Source organism: Lissotriton vulgaris, chromosome 9 (genome assembly GCF_964263255.1).
Source record: "Lissotriton vulgaris chromosome 9, aLisVul1.2, whole genome shotgun sequence".
NCBI classification, from domain to species: domain Eukaryota; kingdom Metazoa; phylum Chordata; class Amphibia; order Caudata; family Salamandridae; genus Lissotriton; species Lissotriton vulgaris.
Genome location: NC_141697.1, coordinates 1,168,749,320 through 1,168,765,622, shown reverse-complemented (window position 1 = coordinate 1,168,765,622; position 16,303 = coordinate 1,168,749,320).

The following is a 16,303-nucleotide window of genomic DNA, read 5'->3' as shown; positions in this document are numbered from 1 at the left end:
GTGGACATATGAGCGTACATTTGCTAAGTGCTACTTTCTCACAGCCACTACAATTAAATAATTTTCACTTGAACAATGTACTTGTTGCCTGCACTTCTTTCTGTCTAGAATCATTTCCCTAACTTGCTTGTTGCTATGCTGTATGGCATTGTCTTTCATTTCCTGACTACATGTCCCATAATGCATTGCTCCTGTATAGTGCTAGCTGTACTGGACTGGGGTTCACTTAGCCACAGAGGGTAAAGGGAAGGATGATGGTGTGGGGGGGATTGCTGTGCATGCGTCTTACCTTTTCTGCTGGCAGCTCTGACTGAGCTGTCTACTTCTCCCAGTCCACAGACGCTTTCAGGTTCTATGGTTGAGCTCACCATCTCCTCCAGGTCAGTTAGGGGGAGTGCTGGGTTTTTCCCTCCACCAGTTTTGCTTGCCTGCTTGTGGTGTTCACCAATTTTTTTTTGTTAGGCTCCTGAGGTCGTACCACCTCTTTTTAAGGTCCTCTATATCTCTAGGAGTCACTCCAACTGCATTCACGTTTTATTAAATGTGCAGCTAAATTTTCCTTTTGGCAGATTCAGCCACAGTGAGGGACTGCCTGCCAAACAGTTTTCTGTACTCCTTCACCACCTCCTCAACAAGGACCTGCAGCTCCATGCTGCTGAATTTTAGTTTCCTCTTCCTCTCTGGCTGATCTTTGTCTGTGCTGCTCGCCATTTTTCTAATTTAAAAGTGCACAAAACTCTTTCTGCTGCTCAGGGACTCAGCTCAGTTCCAACTGCCTCTCCAGAAGCTTCTAATTAGTTGCAGCTGCCTGTGTAGCCACTTCCTGGTAGGGAGGGGGAGGGTGGTGGCACCTGATTGGCTGCCTGAATCAGTTTCACTTTTCTTTGCTTTCAGATTCGGTATTTACTGATTCGGTATTTACCGAATCAGTATTTACCGAATCAGTATTTCCCATTCATTCCTATGGGCCAAAATACCGATTTGGTAAATACCAATTCGGTAAATACCGAATCGGTAAATACCGAATGACCGATTCTGATTTTTACCGATTCGGTAAAAAATACCGATTTTTTACCTACATTGCATTTACAGACTCATAAATACCAAATCGGTAAAATTCGGTATTTAAGAATCGGTAAAATGCAATAACCTACATCTGGCCCTTAGCTCCCTGTAGGCAGGCTGGCTGGCCGCCGCTGCCTCTCCTGTATCCTCTTCCATCTTGGGAGAAACAGGAAGCAGGAAGCACCAGGGCTCCCATGCACCTTTATGCCTTCATCCCTCCTTCCTGAACTGTAAACAAGAGAGTGAGGTTGAGAGGGATGTTTTATGCAGTACCTATTGTCATATGGTTACTGCGTTTCTATATATTGTGTTAAGTTAGCATGAGTTTATTAAGTGTTTAAACAACATATTTTCCTTCGGCTTCAGTTTGCACACGACACCTAATTGTTATTGTAGCTTTCAACCTAGACGAAAGATGTGATTTATTTGAGAATAATATGTTATTGCTCTGATATCAGTCGTGCTTGGTACAACTGTCTGCACACTGAGAACTGCACCCTCTAAGAATAACCTAACACAAGGTTGCTGAAAGCCTGATCCTCGCACCACATTAGACATAACACAAAAAATGTTGCTGCCAACATTGGGCTCTACGCGGGTTTAAGATAGAGTTACAGGGAATGAATAAACACACTTGATGCTTCGCATGCAGAGAGCTGGTAGCTGTTTATGTGATATGCTCCTACTGACCATTAGAGGTATGGGCCCGCCCTGCTAAAAACCCAAATGAGACATTCTTAGATATAATATAATATGCTAAATAGGGTGCGCGAAATATAGGTGATACAAACTTTATATAGATTTGGCTTTATAATATGCTATCACCATTCGCTTACTATGGATTAGTGACTATGCTGTTAACTCTAGTTTTTATAATATGTATGTTGATATTATATAAGATACTGCGTTTGAGAACATTGCATTGAGAAATAAATATTTCAAACTTGCACGTGTGTTCTTGGACTCCCAGTTTTTGTTTGAAATGATTATATAACGAAAGAGTGTTCATGTGTTCCACGATACCTGAGGTACCCTAAGTTCATGTTCTGGATTATCTAAGTCATTGGGAGTTTGTTATTACCAATGAGACACTGTAGCTAGCTAGGTAAGGGGATTTCTGATACTAAGGTGAGTTTTGGGTCACCCTAACTCACCCAGGTTCTAGATCTCTGTGCACAGTTCTGTGGGAGAACGGAAACCCTGCTACATGGCGCCCATACGTTGTTGGCCTTATATCATGACACTCGAGTAGTATATCATTCAAACCTTAACCCCTTCATTCCCGTTTCCGGAAAACGTTGGTGTCGGAAAAACCTACCTATTTTTGAAATAGGTCTTTTCAAGCTTGAATTTATCTAAAAACGGTTTCTTTGAATTACTACCCAGTTGTGCTACAAAATACTCTTTGTTTTTTCGACTTCCTGTGCTGACATGGCACAAGCCGTGGACATCCCGCAGCATAGTCGCATTGCGGTGCGTGACCACTTGGGGGCTTTTAATGTCCCTGTGGAAGGCTTGGCTGTAGTTCTGGTGGTGAGTGCGGAACATGCTTACCCGTACGAACTATTTTATTTGTGGGTGACGTTTCCGCCGGTGAACGCAAATTCTGGTGTTTTCCATTCATACACTGCTACGGCTGTACCGGCTGCGTATGCTCCGTACAGAGCACTGGAAGTTCCTATTGATGCTTGGCAGCATGGAGTTTGGTTTGGGGGCGCCCTACCACACGCTTTAACCGCTCCGAGGTTGGGTCCTTTGTCCATTCCGGGCACACCTTGGCCCGCTTTGGCTGGATTCACTCCTCACCCTAATCGCGCCACTTGTGGCGTGGCTGATCTGCGGCAACTTCATGAAGTCGCAGTGTATGTGATTAGAGCGCTTGTTCATTACACTAGCCGTAATGTTCAGGACGCAGCCCCTAGGGGTGCGCAGCTTCGTGCAGAACAGGCTGGTTTGAAAATCAATCCTGTCATGGTGAATTCCGTGATGGGCATAAAGCCCCAGGACAAGGATGATTTTCCGTTCTGGCTTGCAGAGAAATTCGGCCAGCTGGAAGCTGTGTTTCCTAATATGAATCCCGGTGATAAGCACCGGATTCTTACACTAAGTTTGCCGAAAGATTTGGCACCTGAACTTGTTAACTGTGAGACCTGGGGTAAGACTTTTGCAGCGGTCTATTCGAGGTGCTATGGCACCCCGTCTGTGACCAATCTGGGTGCGGTCCTTAAACGTGTTCAAGATGAACACGGACCGGAGTCGGCGGTTGAGTTGGGTATGCGCCTGTGTGGCACCTTTGTTGTAGTTTGCGATCTGATCCTTGCAAATGTCAAGGGGGATGCAGTGAACTTTCAGGTTGCTAACGCTTTGGCGTTAATTCCCGAGGCCGAGAAACCCCGTCAGTTGGCAAGGATAATTGTGGCGGCTTATAAAATGGTTGGCCGCAATGCGAAGGGACTTAAAGCTTTTACTGATAAAGAGAAAAAGCAGCCCCAGGGTCAGTCTTCGGAAACTAGTGGTCAACAAAAGTCCAAAAAACAAAATTGGCCTAAAAAGCAGACTCAGGGTAAGCAACAACAACAACAAACACAGGTTTCTGCTCCTGCGTCTACGTTGCCTGCACAGTCAATCGGGTTTATGATTTGCGCGATTGCGCGATGATTAAGTCACCTGAGAGGTTTCAGGCTTCTGACCAACGCTCTCCTCGTTCCTTTCAGGGCTCATCGGCTCCGTCAACCGGTGGTGGAGGGGGCGGCAGGGGCCGGGGTGGCCAGGAAGGACGTGGTCAGCCCCGCCCACGTAACGGTGGAGATCAGCAGGAAGGCGCTACGCCCAAGAGACCACAGTTTACCACGAAGAAAGTCGCCGCCCTGACAGCGCATCGATATGCCCCAGATAGTGAGAATCTGACGTGGGCTCTGACCTTGCTGGACAGCGCGGCAGAGATTACCATAGTGAGAGAGGCCCTCCGTCCACTGTTGAAGGTGACAGCGACTGACACTTATGTTGTAATTGAAACTGCTGACACACATGTTGCTCCCCCTGAATGACTTTTTGAAATTGTCCTGTTAATAGAAGGTGACATGCAGCGAACTGTAAAAGGGGTATTTTGGGAAAATCTTTCGTCTACGTATGACATTTTGCTTTCGGAGGCTGACTGGCCCCCACCTTTTGTTCTCGCAGCTCCGCGAGGGGAGGAGGTGATCCTCCCCAGTTTCGCGCACACTGTATCGAGAGTATAAGCGCTGCATTTTGCAGAAGAGTGGGCTCTGGTGCTTGCGCCGGCTGTGTACCGCAATCAGTGTGGCTGGGATAAATTGTCTCCAAGCCACAAGATTCCGTTACGGTCTCAGCCGCAGCCTCAACCTCAATATCCCATACGGCGTGAAGCCAAAGCTTCAGTCGCGGCTATCCTTGAACAATTGGAATATCAAGGTGTAATTGAAACGTGTGTGTCACCGATGAATAACCCCCTTTTTACTGTAAACAAGCCAGACGGCTCATATCGTTTGGTTTTGGATTATAGGCATTTAAACTCGCATTGCCGTAACTGCGCAGTACAGAATACTCATGGCTCTGCTTTAGTGAATAGTCTTGAGCGTAAACGGTTCAAAACCACGCTTGACATTTTCAATGGTTTTTATGCCCATAGATTAGACGGTCTAAGTTCCCAATGGACCAGCTTCACATGCGGCGGTGTGCAAAAAATGTTTCGGCGTCTCCCAATGGGCTATAAGAATAGTCCTGGAGTATTCTCCGCCCGCATAGTCTCTCTTTTGGAGGGCTTCAACCCAGTTGCTTGTTCGTATGTGGATGACATTTATCTCACGGACGACGATCTTTGGGAGCATCTGTGTCGAGTGAATAGCATAATTTGTAACTTTGCAGACATTGGTTACAAGTTTAACTTTGCAAAGTCGCGCTTTGCACAATACACGGTGTTGTTTCTCGGCTACGAGCTAAACAATGAGGGAAAGGGGTTGGCACCTCACTTCCTGGAGAAATGCGCACAGCTGCGCTCTCCGACAACACTGAAAAAATTACAATCTTTACTGGGCTTTTTGAATTTTGGGAGAACTTACATTCCGGAATATGCCCAGCATATCAAGCCTTTGTATGCTTTGATACAACCATCTTTTTCCAAATCATGCTGGCTGCCTGAGCATTCAGCCATTCTGCAGTCTTTGCAGGCTGATTTGCTCGCTTCTGAATATTTACAGACTCGTGATAACCAGACCAACCTGGTGATAAGAATTATCCCTGGGGCGGTGGGTTTCACGTACCTGACTTTTAATGAAGGAGATACAGTACCTATTGCTTACAAGTCACACTTGTACACTTCGAGTGAACTGCGTTTTGCCACTGTGGAGAAAGTTTTAACGGCTGTGCAGATGGCAATTCTTAAGGAACGTGCCCTGTCACAAGCAAAACGCATGTTGGTTGTTACCCCGTGTCCTGCCTTAGAGGCAGGTACGAAAGCCAGTGTACCAAATTCCAAAGCTTTGCACCCTCGGTGGATTCAATGGGCTGCATCCTTGTCATCCCAGGATGTCACGTTTATATTTGACGCCACTTTACGGTCTCAGGAGTATTTACAGTATGAATTTGTTCATCCTGCTCCTTTAGCAATGCGGCCGTTGGAGGATTTCCATTGCATCATTTACACTGATGGTTCGGCGCAGGTTGCGCATGGCTCTAAACATGCCTATGTTTCCGCATGTGCCATTGTGGTCGGTGCCATGGTGAACGATGAGTTCAAGTCCAGTGCCGTGCACACGCAGACGCTTGGGGACTGAACCGCACAATTAGCAGAGCTTCGTGCTCTGATGCTTGCATTGGAGTACGCAGATCCTAGTGTGACGACTTTGATCGTAAGTGACTCTTACTACTGTGTCCAGTCTTACAATGAAAACTTGTTCTTTTGGATTCAGAATGAATTTCGTGATTCCAAAGGTACCACAATAAAACATAAAATGATCTGGGTCCGAGTGGCGGAACTTAAAGAGAAGTTGCCACTCGTGTTTGTGATTCATACTCTCGGCCATCAGCGCGTGGGGGTCCACGCTGTTGGTAATTCGCTTGCTGATGAAGCAGCGAAATCAGCGGTATCGAAATACTTAGTTGCAGCAGTCATGAGGTCCAAAAGCAAAATAGATGATGACATCTTGGCAGCTGTTGCTGCGACCACGAAGGGAAGTAAATATCCTGCGGGGTTCCCTTCTAAATAAACATACCACTTAAGTCCCGATAAGGTTCCTTATGTGAAAATTCCTGATGTTGGCGAACGTCTAGTTCCCAACTCGGATCGCAGGGCTGCTTTGATTACAGCGGCTCATGAAGGTGTGGCGTCTGAGCATGCGGGCGTCTCAGCCACTGTAACTCAGCTACAACAAAGGTTCTGGTGGCGGGGACTATACTAACAGACGCGCGATTATGTCCTTCAATGTGACATTTGCCAGCAGATTAAGCCTTCAACTGCTGCGCGTCCGCCTCAGACACAAATGTACATCTGGAATAAACCTCTTGGATGCGTTTATTTGGATCACTGCGGTCCATTTTCTTCTGATACTGCATACAAGTACATCTTAGTAGCAGTTGATTCATGCACACGCTTTGTGTGGGTATGGCCACATCGAAGCGCTGATTCACGAACTGTCATCAAGGATTTGCGTGTCTTTATAGGGATTTTTGCCTGTGGTACCTTCCATTCGGATCAGGGTCCGGCTTTCGCCTCTAAGGCGTATAAGGATGCTATGGTTTCGTTGGGGGTCCAAGTCAAATTTTCGAGTCCGTACAGACCCGAGGGTAACAGTGTAGTGGAACGAATGAACCGTGACTTAAAGCAATCTTTGACAGCTCGGGTTATAGGCACTGGCAGAAACTGGTTAGCCCATCTCAATGGCGTGCAGCGTGCGCTTAATAATCTCCCTAGAAGGTCTCTGGGTGGGCGGACCCCATACGAAATGCTCTTTGGTATCAAGATATACGTCCCTGACCTCGACGGTCTATACTGCAAGGCCCAGGCCACGGCCTTTGACGTAGATGAACATTGCAATGTTTTACAGGATCTACAAAAGACCAGAGACAGTCTAGCAAAGGAACATATGCCCTCCACATCGGATGATGCGTTGCAGATCCCGGTAGTTGGCTGGCTACCCCAAGTTGGAGAACTGGTTCGAGAGAAGATCGATAACAAGAAAGAGTTTGGTCCCTCATTTCGTGCACCGGTTCGAGTTCTTGGAGTGAAGGGCACAAGAACAGTCATTTTACCACCACTTCCAGGTCGTAAGGAAAAAATATTTATTTCTATTGACAATGTCAAGATACACAGGGTGGCCGATTCTTCATAGCATGACACCGGCTGTATCCTGTCCTTCCATGGTGAGGCATTCTGTGCTGGCTATTGCTTCTGGTGCAGAACAGGAGGTGTCCCTCGAGATGCCTGCTATTTCCAGTCCTTTATTAAATAATATTCCTGTTACTAACATTGATTAGCTGAACTACACCTATCCTGCTGATTTATACATGCCTGATTTGCAGACTTGTTTGGCCGACCAGTCCAGATTCTCTTTTGACTCTGTCTCGGAACTTTCAAAGAAACCCTCAACTATTGCAAAATATGCCACCTTATTTAAAAAACATGTTTTAATTCCCCCTTGGACATACATTTGGTTGATCCTGTTTTCATTTTACCTTTTTATGTCAATTGGTTTTGTGTTTTATTTTTTCCGCCTGATCTATGGTCACTACGTTAAAGAAAGAACAGGAATTCGGTACCTTAATGGAACATTGGCCCCTCTTTCCTCTTCACATTCAGCACACAGACTGAAACGAAACTTGAATACAGTCAACATTACTGCTTAGCCTGTCCTTGATGGGATTGTGTGGGATGCGGTTAGATTTCAAATACATGGGCCCACTGAAGTGATTAATGTTCCGAATGTGCTTAGAATAAACATGGGAGATGTGATTAAACAAAATATACATTCTGATGATTGGGATATTCAGGCCGTAGAAGCATTGTTCTCTGATTTGAAATACTATGCTGCCTTCGATGCTGAAGATCTATATTTAGATTCTATTAATTATGGTGATTTGTTTTGTTTTCAACATTATGGTAATCATTTTTTGCATAAGACAAATTCCAGGAGGGTTGCTGTAAATTATACTCAGTGGGAACATTGCCCTGCTCCATTGGGAGGCAGCTCCATTACGTTTCTGAAAAAATACACTTATTTCACTGATTTTAATCAATCAAATCCTGAGTCATTTTATTTCAAAATGACACAAAAGTCCATGTCCAAAGTTAGACCTACCGATACAAAGTTGCTGTATTCGAAGTCCTTTCTAGACAGATTAGCTGTAGACGGCTACGAGTTTTGGAAAGGAACAATTGACCTTAAATCGGTTTGGGGTACCAAAGATTGGCAGGTACAAGGCACTGAGGTTTGCACCGTGCATGTCTCATCCCGAATCACATGTTGTTTCTAAATTCATCCATTTTCCAAACAACATGCTTTGGATTGGCTACTGCTAAAAAATTAAATACACCAATCATCCCAGATTTAGAGGAATATTCAGGTTGGGGTAATTATACTGAATTGTCCATTCATGAGTTGCAAGCTCTATTGCACAATTCATCCTTTAACGTTTCCAGTTTGGATTCCAAGGGTTGGCTGATGTGGCATAGGAGTGCTGATTCTTGCCAACGTCGTTTTCTGGGTTTGGCTGAAGGGTTCACAGAAGTCAGACCTGATCCCCGTTTTGAAGAAGATTATACTGTCACAACTTATTCTTTGGGGAAGCTGTGTCAGAATTGGTTACAACATTCCACATTAGCTGCAGTTAAACTACATCTGTCTCAATTAACTGAAAATGTGTATTTGAACGATTTTATAAAAGGCCCGGCTAAAGGTAGATCTAAAAGATGGATTTATGCAATTTACAATGAAATTTGGAAAGTTTCTCAAATTGAGGCTGCAAAGCGCCTAAGGGCAATTGATCAAGCAAATTTAGAAAAAGTGCTTGCAGTTGTCGATAACAGTATTAACACGCTTTCTTCCCGAATTTACACGTTGAACAATATTGTGTCTTCTGTGGTTGACATTGTACATGATGAAGTGTCCGTATTGTATCATGGTCAAAATCAATTGCGTTCTGTAATGCAGTTTGCTTGGACACTACAGACTCTGAAGGCTGGTCGAGTGCCTTGGAGTTATATGAACGTCACATCACTATTTGTCCCATTTAATTTGACTGAAAAGCAGCGCATGCTTTCCATGCGAGATGCATCATTTTCTATGTTACACATTGAAAAATTAGAGTCCTTGCCCTTTTCTGTGGCTGAGGTAACTGCTGCTACATGGCTTATCCATGGTATTATTACTTTTACCATTTGCTCTGTATAAATTTACAAATTGTATGCGATATATTGCTATAGGGCGATATGAACCATTAGGCAGTGCTTTCCTCCATGAGACATGGTCTTTACATACACTTACAGATGTCTAAAGGAGGGGAATGAAGTGAATCTGAATGGTGAAGAATGTACACAGTCGCCTGACCGCTCACTAATATGCAGACACATCCAGTTGCATGGTTCTTGTAATCAGGACAAGCCTAATTTAGCCTGTGTTTTAAAAGGCACACCTGTTCCTGCAATAGTTCCCACCTTCACTTTATTGTCTAACGGCAGTTATTTACTTTTGAATAACGAAATGTGTTGTGGGTTAATGGTCGGTATCGCATATGTGGTTACTGTATCAGAACGTGTGGTGTGTTGCAAGAACGTGTTACATCCACCCACGCATGGGAATTCAGATGTTTCCATTTGGCCGCAAATACCAACCTTGAGAGCGGAGTTCAACGGTTTGAGCCGCATAAGGGCTCTTTTGTCTCAGAAAGAAGTGGCCCTGAGCTCGGCCCGTGAAACTTATGTCCTTCACATAGCTAACACACGCACAGAGGTGCAGGCACTATTAAATACTGACTTGCCGTTTCATTTCTGCGAGCTGGTTCATCAGATCTTTAATGCCTCCTCCACGTCTGTGATCGCACATTTTTTAAAGTGGTTAGCAGTAGTCTCGTGACTACGTTTGAAAAAGTATTTGGTATTATCCCTGCGTTTTTTCATTCTATATTCGCAAGTTTGTTTGGCGGATTCCCTGTGTTGCTGGCTTTGGCTGCAGGCGTTTTGTTGATATTTTCCTTTATAAAACATGGATGCCCTTCCTGCGCAAGGAGCCGCTCAGCCCCTTCTAACACTGTTTCACAACCGGATGCTTGAATACTATGGCACCTTACCCCTTGCGACTTTGAGCACGGCTTTTGGATTATCGTTTCGATTTTCCTATTTCACATGTGTCCAGCCTGTGTTTCATTGCCTGAGCTGCGATTTCGACTGGGCCATTGATTTGTGTCTCTGCTTGACGACTTCTCCTGACGTCGATTTTGATCAGCTGATGAGCCCCGTAGTTGCTCACAAGTTGGTTTGTTCTGGCGAAAGGGTCATGGCCGTGGCAGCGATGCATGGACTAATGGGTCAGTGGGACGTACCCGCAGCGGCGCATGACTTTCTGGCACATAGCGTTCTCGAGAACCCACTCAGTTGTCCTCTGATGTTGCTAGAGGATTCGGTGCTGGAGGAGCACGTATGTTCTTTCCCATTGCTTAATTGGATGGCTGAACTGTTTTCGGATGATGACAGTGATTTCATGTTGGAAGCTGTAGCTACCTATTTTGCATATTCAATCGACCCATGAGTGACTTTGAAGACTTTCATTATTATGGCACGTGACTTTTTAGTAATTCTGAATGGTGCCTGTTTTATTACGAAAATTCGGCTTTCATATGTTCTAGGCCTATGAACTGATAGTTGGCCTTAAGTTCGAATTTTTTATATTTTTGTGTGGCCACTACAGGCATTCATACATATTTTTGTTATTAAAAACTTATATACATTTACACACATTTGGCTTGGCTCAATATTGTTGAACTCTGCTTTCATGTTTTGCCTCTCATAAAGTATTGGCTTATATTTTCTCCCTTTTTTAACCGTCCTCGGATCATTGGGGGGGGTGTCATATGGTTACTGCGTTTCTATATATTGTGTTAAGTTAGCATGAGTTTATTAAGTGTTTAAACGACATATTTTCCTTCGGCTTCAGTTTGCACACGACACCTAATTGTTATTGTAGCTTTCAACCTAGACGAAAGATGTGATTTATTTGAGAATAATATGTTATTGCTCTGATATCAGTCGTGCTTGGTACAACTGTCTGCACACTGAGAACTGCACCCTCTAAGAATAACCTAACACAAGGTTGCTGAAAGCCTGATCCTCGCACCACATTAGACATAACACAAATAATGTTGCTGCCAACATTGGGCTCTACGCGGGTTTAAGATAGAGTTACAGGGAATGAATCAACACACTTGATGCTTCGCATGCAGAGAGCTGGTAGCTGTTGATGTGATCTGCTCCTACTGACCATTAGAGGTAAGGGCCCGCCCTGCTAAAAACCCAAATGAGACCTTCTTAGATATAATATAATATGCTAAATAGGGTGCGCGAAATATAGGTGATACAAACTTTATATAGATTTGGCATTATATTATGCTATCACCATTCGCTTACTATGGATTAGTGACTATGCTGTTAGCTCTAGTTTTTATAATATGTATGTTGATATTATATAAGATACTGCGTTTGAGAACATTGCATTGAGAAATAAATATTTCAAACTTGCACGTGTGTTCTTGGACTCCCAGTTTTTGTTTGAAATGATTATATAACGAAAGAGTGTTCATGTGTTCCACGATACCTGAGGTACCCTAAGTTCATGTTCTGGATTGTCTAAGTCATTGGGAGTTTGTTATTACCAATGAGACACTGTAGCTAGCTAGGTAAGGGGATTTCTGATACTAAGGTGAGTTTTGGGTCACCCTAACTCACCCAGGTTCTAGATCTCTGTGCACAGTTCTGTGGGAGAACGGAAACCCTGCTACACTATTAAGTAAAAAAAAATTGAACAGAATAGTAGTGATTAAGAAAAGCTTGCTGTTATAGTCAGAGTACGGGACTCATGAAGATCCCAAAATATGCTGAAATTATGAGCACCTTAACTCCCACTTGTAATACCCCGGTTGGTGGCACAATGCCTGGCAGAGTATGGCGCATTAGACAGGGCGAGCTTTAGCGCTGGTGGCACCTGGTGTTACAGTCTTTTTTGGTGCCCTCCCCCCATGAACTCCTTCTCCATGAATTCCCTCCGTGCCACTATCCAACAGAGCACCTCATCTCCCCACAGCCTCTCTCTGACATGCATTTAATTTTTATATTGCTACTCATAGTTCACTCACACTCTGTTCTGTGATCTGCATGGTACAACATTTGTTGCAGGAGGCACATTAACCCTCTGTGCTACTTTATGATGAACCAAAACTGGTCTCTCACCAGTAGAAACATTAATCACCTGAGATATCTTGAAACTGCTATTGTAGCCTGTAAACTGCTGGAAAAGCAAAACGTTCGGGTGCTTTTAAACTGAAAGTAAGTTAAATACCGTGACCCTCACCAACTTTCAGCACAGGTGCACCGTCCTATAGCCGGACCTGCATTGAGGCATAAGTAAATCGATCGCTGGCTGAATATTGAATTTATGCATCTATGATTAAATCTTTATAGACAGGTGAGCATTTTACGTTTGTCTGTAAATTTCATAAATCTATCAGACAGAAATATTTTGTTCCCTTTCTTCAATACATTGGTTTTACCATAGGTAGACCTAATTTTCTCTTCTTACCGTTGATTTCCAGACAATTGATAGTTTTCTCTGTCACTCGTTTTTCAAGAATTATAAATATGAGGGTAAGATGTTGATATAGCTTTGTTAATTTTAATGTTACTTAAATCTTTTATTCTGATTTATATTGGTCTTGTTATTTATCTTATATCTTATGTTATTGACAGTGGTTTCCCTTGTAATTCATTTATATTTTATATTAAGTAAATAAAGATTATTTATCCATCTAAGCACCCCAGAATCTGATACTGGTCCTCCTTGAAGAGGGTACAAGAGAAATGTAACTCAATTTAAAAACCTGTGTTGGTGTCTTCACATTGTAACCTGTGTCTTCACACTGTAACCTATCCCCCACCCTGAATGGAAATTCGGCCAGAAGACAGGCAAAGCCATTATGGCAGCAAACCTCTCATGAAAATCACCCGTGACAGATCAGCGCAAAGGAAATTGATGCACTTGCAGTGGTGTCACCAGAAGAAGCAGAAGCATCTGTGCAGGCATTCCAACTACAAGTGCATACCCTTAACCAGAATCATTGTGTTGTCCCAATATGAGGTCTTCATTTGTTTGGCATGAGTATGGATGGGACGATGATCCAACAACACAAAATTTCTTCTCCCCTAAATCGAGAGCTGATATGCACCACCTCTACGGAGCAGTGCTACTATAGCCACTCCACTTCAGACCCAAAGCCACATGACTGGGCACAACTGTGACACCTATCAGTGCAGATTATTTCCTGGGCTCCTGAGGACGAATGTTCCACCCTCCTGCCCTACTCTTCTCAGCATCCTTTCCTTTATGCATGGGTTCCTGCAGCTCCTTTCTACAGTCAGTAGGCTCCTTCCTCTGAGGTGGTTGCAGGGTAGCTGTTTCTAGCAGAATGCACAAATTCCAGCTTCTTGTTCCCAAACATGTCAAGAGGAAGTGTCAGTCAGCAACCCCAACGCTTGGCCTCAATGGTTGTTTAAATTTCTACTGGAATAGGACTCCAGTTGTGCATGTTTGATGATAAATCCTGGTACAATGACTGGTGGCGTCTGCCCTATACTTATATCAGGTTTCCAGACAGACTCTTGGACCAGTTTTGGGTACTTGCTGACGTTTGTGTATTCTTTCCAGACTGGTCAAGACCCAGTCTTTGTTTTCACGTATCAGCAGGAAGGAGGAGTGAGGATGAAATCACCCTATCATGGAAGGCGCAAAACCAACAGACACAAAAGGGAGAGGCATCCTCATTCAGTTACCTCTCAACCAATGGAGGCAGCACCTCTCAGGAAAAGTGGATCAGGCAGGGATCTCAGAAATACTTCAGAGAATCCATGTATGAAATAGAGTTTCTTTTGCATGGCCAACCCCATCTTGTTGTGGACGGATGCTGTTGTTGTTTTCATTTTGTGCACTGGGACACTGCTAACAAGGCCCCTGTCTCATGTTTTTGTGGATTGACACTGTTGGATTTTGATTCTGTGCCAGGCACACTGCTAACCAGCCCCTCACTTCCATTTCTTGTGGCTCATGCTGCTGGTTTTTTGACTATGAACATTTGGACTCTGCTAAATTAGCTCTAGGGCATGTGCACTGACCCCTAAATATATGCCGAAATTGGATCGCACCTGATTAGCATATTTTTCTTCCCTATAAGACCATAGAATATGGTACTCAAAACACACCAAAAGCATGGAAAGTTAAAGTTCACCTATGGAATATAGCACTACTGTGCTATTCACTAGTCTGACCAAGCCAATACGTCTGCAGGCCTACTTCTGTAGCTTGGTTGCTACATTTTAAAAACTGCAACTGACCTGTCAAAATAACCCCTTTTCACAGGAGAAAACTTCCCTTTTACATATTATTAGATCACACCATAAAAAAATCGTAGTCCACAAGGCAGGGTGTATAGTATTTAAAAGTATGATATTTGGACATTTTAAGTTAAGATGCCCTTACAGTGACTAGTTCACCACAAAAGAAAGCTATTCTCACTGTAGCGAGGCTGGCTGGTCCATAGAAAATCACTTGGAAGAGATATTAAATATTAATTCTGCTTTCTGCAGTTAGGGACCAGTGTCAAAATTATTAAACAACTATTTTCAATATTTTTTAGAAACTCAACTCAATTGATAAGTGGAATTTTTATAAATATTAAGGAAAAGTAACTTTTAGAAAAATAACTTCTCACGCCATGTAGCTCTTGGAGGATCTTCAACAGTAGCCCAGTGAGTGTCTAGCCCTGATCAGGTGTACTAACTGCTCCCAGAGCAAAATACAAAGCTTTGGGCATGTGGAGGTGTTTTCATCCCCTGGCAGGAAGACCAGTTGGGGTGGATCCAGGAGCTTAATTTACTTCAAAGGTACTTTGCCTGTCACAAGCAAATGTTAAATGACACCTGAAAAGGCCCCAGCGTTTGTTCTCCCAGTCAGATATGCACCAAACTCAGTGGGGGGAAAGCTGCCCACAGAACTAGTTTCAACTAAACAAGGAGGAGACTGCTCATTACACTGGCCACACCTCTGGGTAGGCACATAGGCTCTGCATAACGGAAGTAGGATTTCATCATCTTGGATTTTGAGTGAGGGGTACTGTGTGATTGTTTGCTGTAGGGCGATAGGAACTGCTGCAAATAAGAGTAGGTTACCCTCAGAACTTGCATCCCGTTGGCAAGGGAGGGGACAGGAGTCACCCCCACCCACTAGCTAGTGACAGGCTTAAATGTGGCATCTCCAGACACCTTCTGTAGATCACTCTAGATCTGTGGAAAAAGAAAGGCAGGTCTTTTTACTTGTAAGGAGACCTGAATGGCTGGACCTGCTCCCACTTGCATCAGAGACAAAGACATGAACTTCAGAGGGTCAGTTGGCTGGCCTCCTGTATATGCTACCGGGCAACAACAAGCTGCTGGAGCTATTTTCCTGAAGAGTCCAGGTGGCATAACCAACTTGATTTGACCTGGACCCTACTGGTGGCCTCTTCTTGAGTCATTCTTGAACCTCTAATGCTCTCCCTGAAGTGCTGGGTCCATAGCTATGTCAAACTGGACTCATCCTACCCACTATAAAAAAACTGGGACGTAGAAACCTTTTGCACTCCAAGAACTTGGGAGGAATGGAGCAAACCTCCCCAACCTATCCGTCCAAAGCGCAGCCTCACTGGGCTGAAGATAAAGGTTTCTATGCTTGGATCTTCCATTCTTCAGCAAATCTTGTACAGCGCGCCTTTGCATTAAGGTAACAGCCGTGTGGTACTCTCTGTCTGATACAGCCACATCCTTGCCTGACTGGAGGATTCCAAGCGCCGAATAGGAGACTAAGGGGTCTAATGATGTTGTTCTGGAAAGACTCTAAAAATGATTCGGGTCTGCTGAATCGGATTCAGAACCCGTCCTTCCGACCGATTCGGAAAGCTTTCCAAATGACCGATTACGATGTTCGGAAAT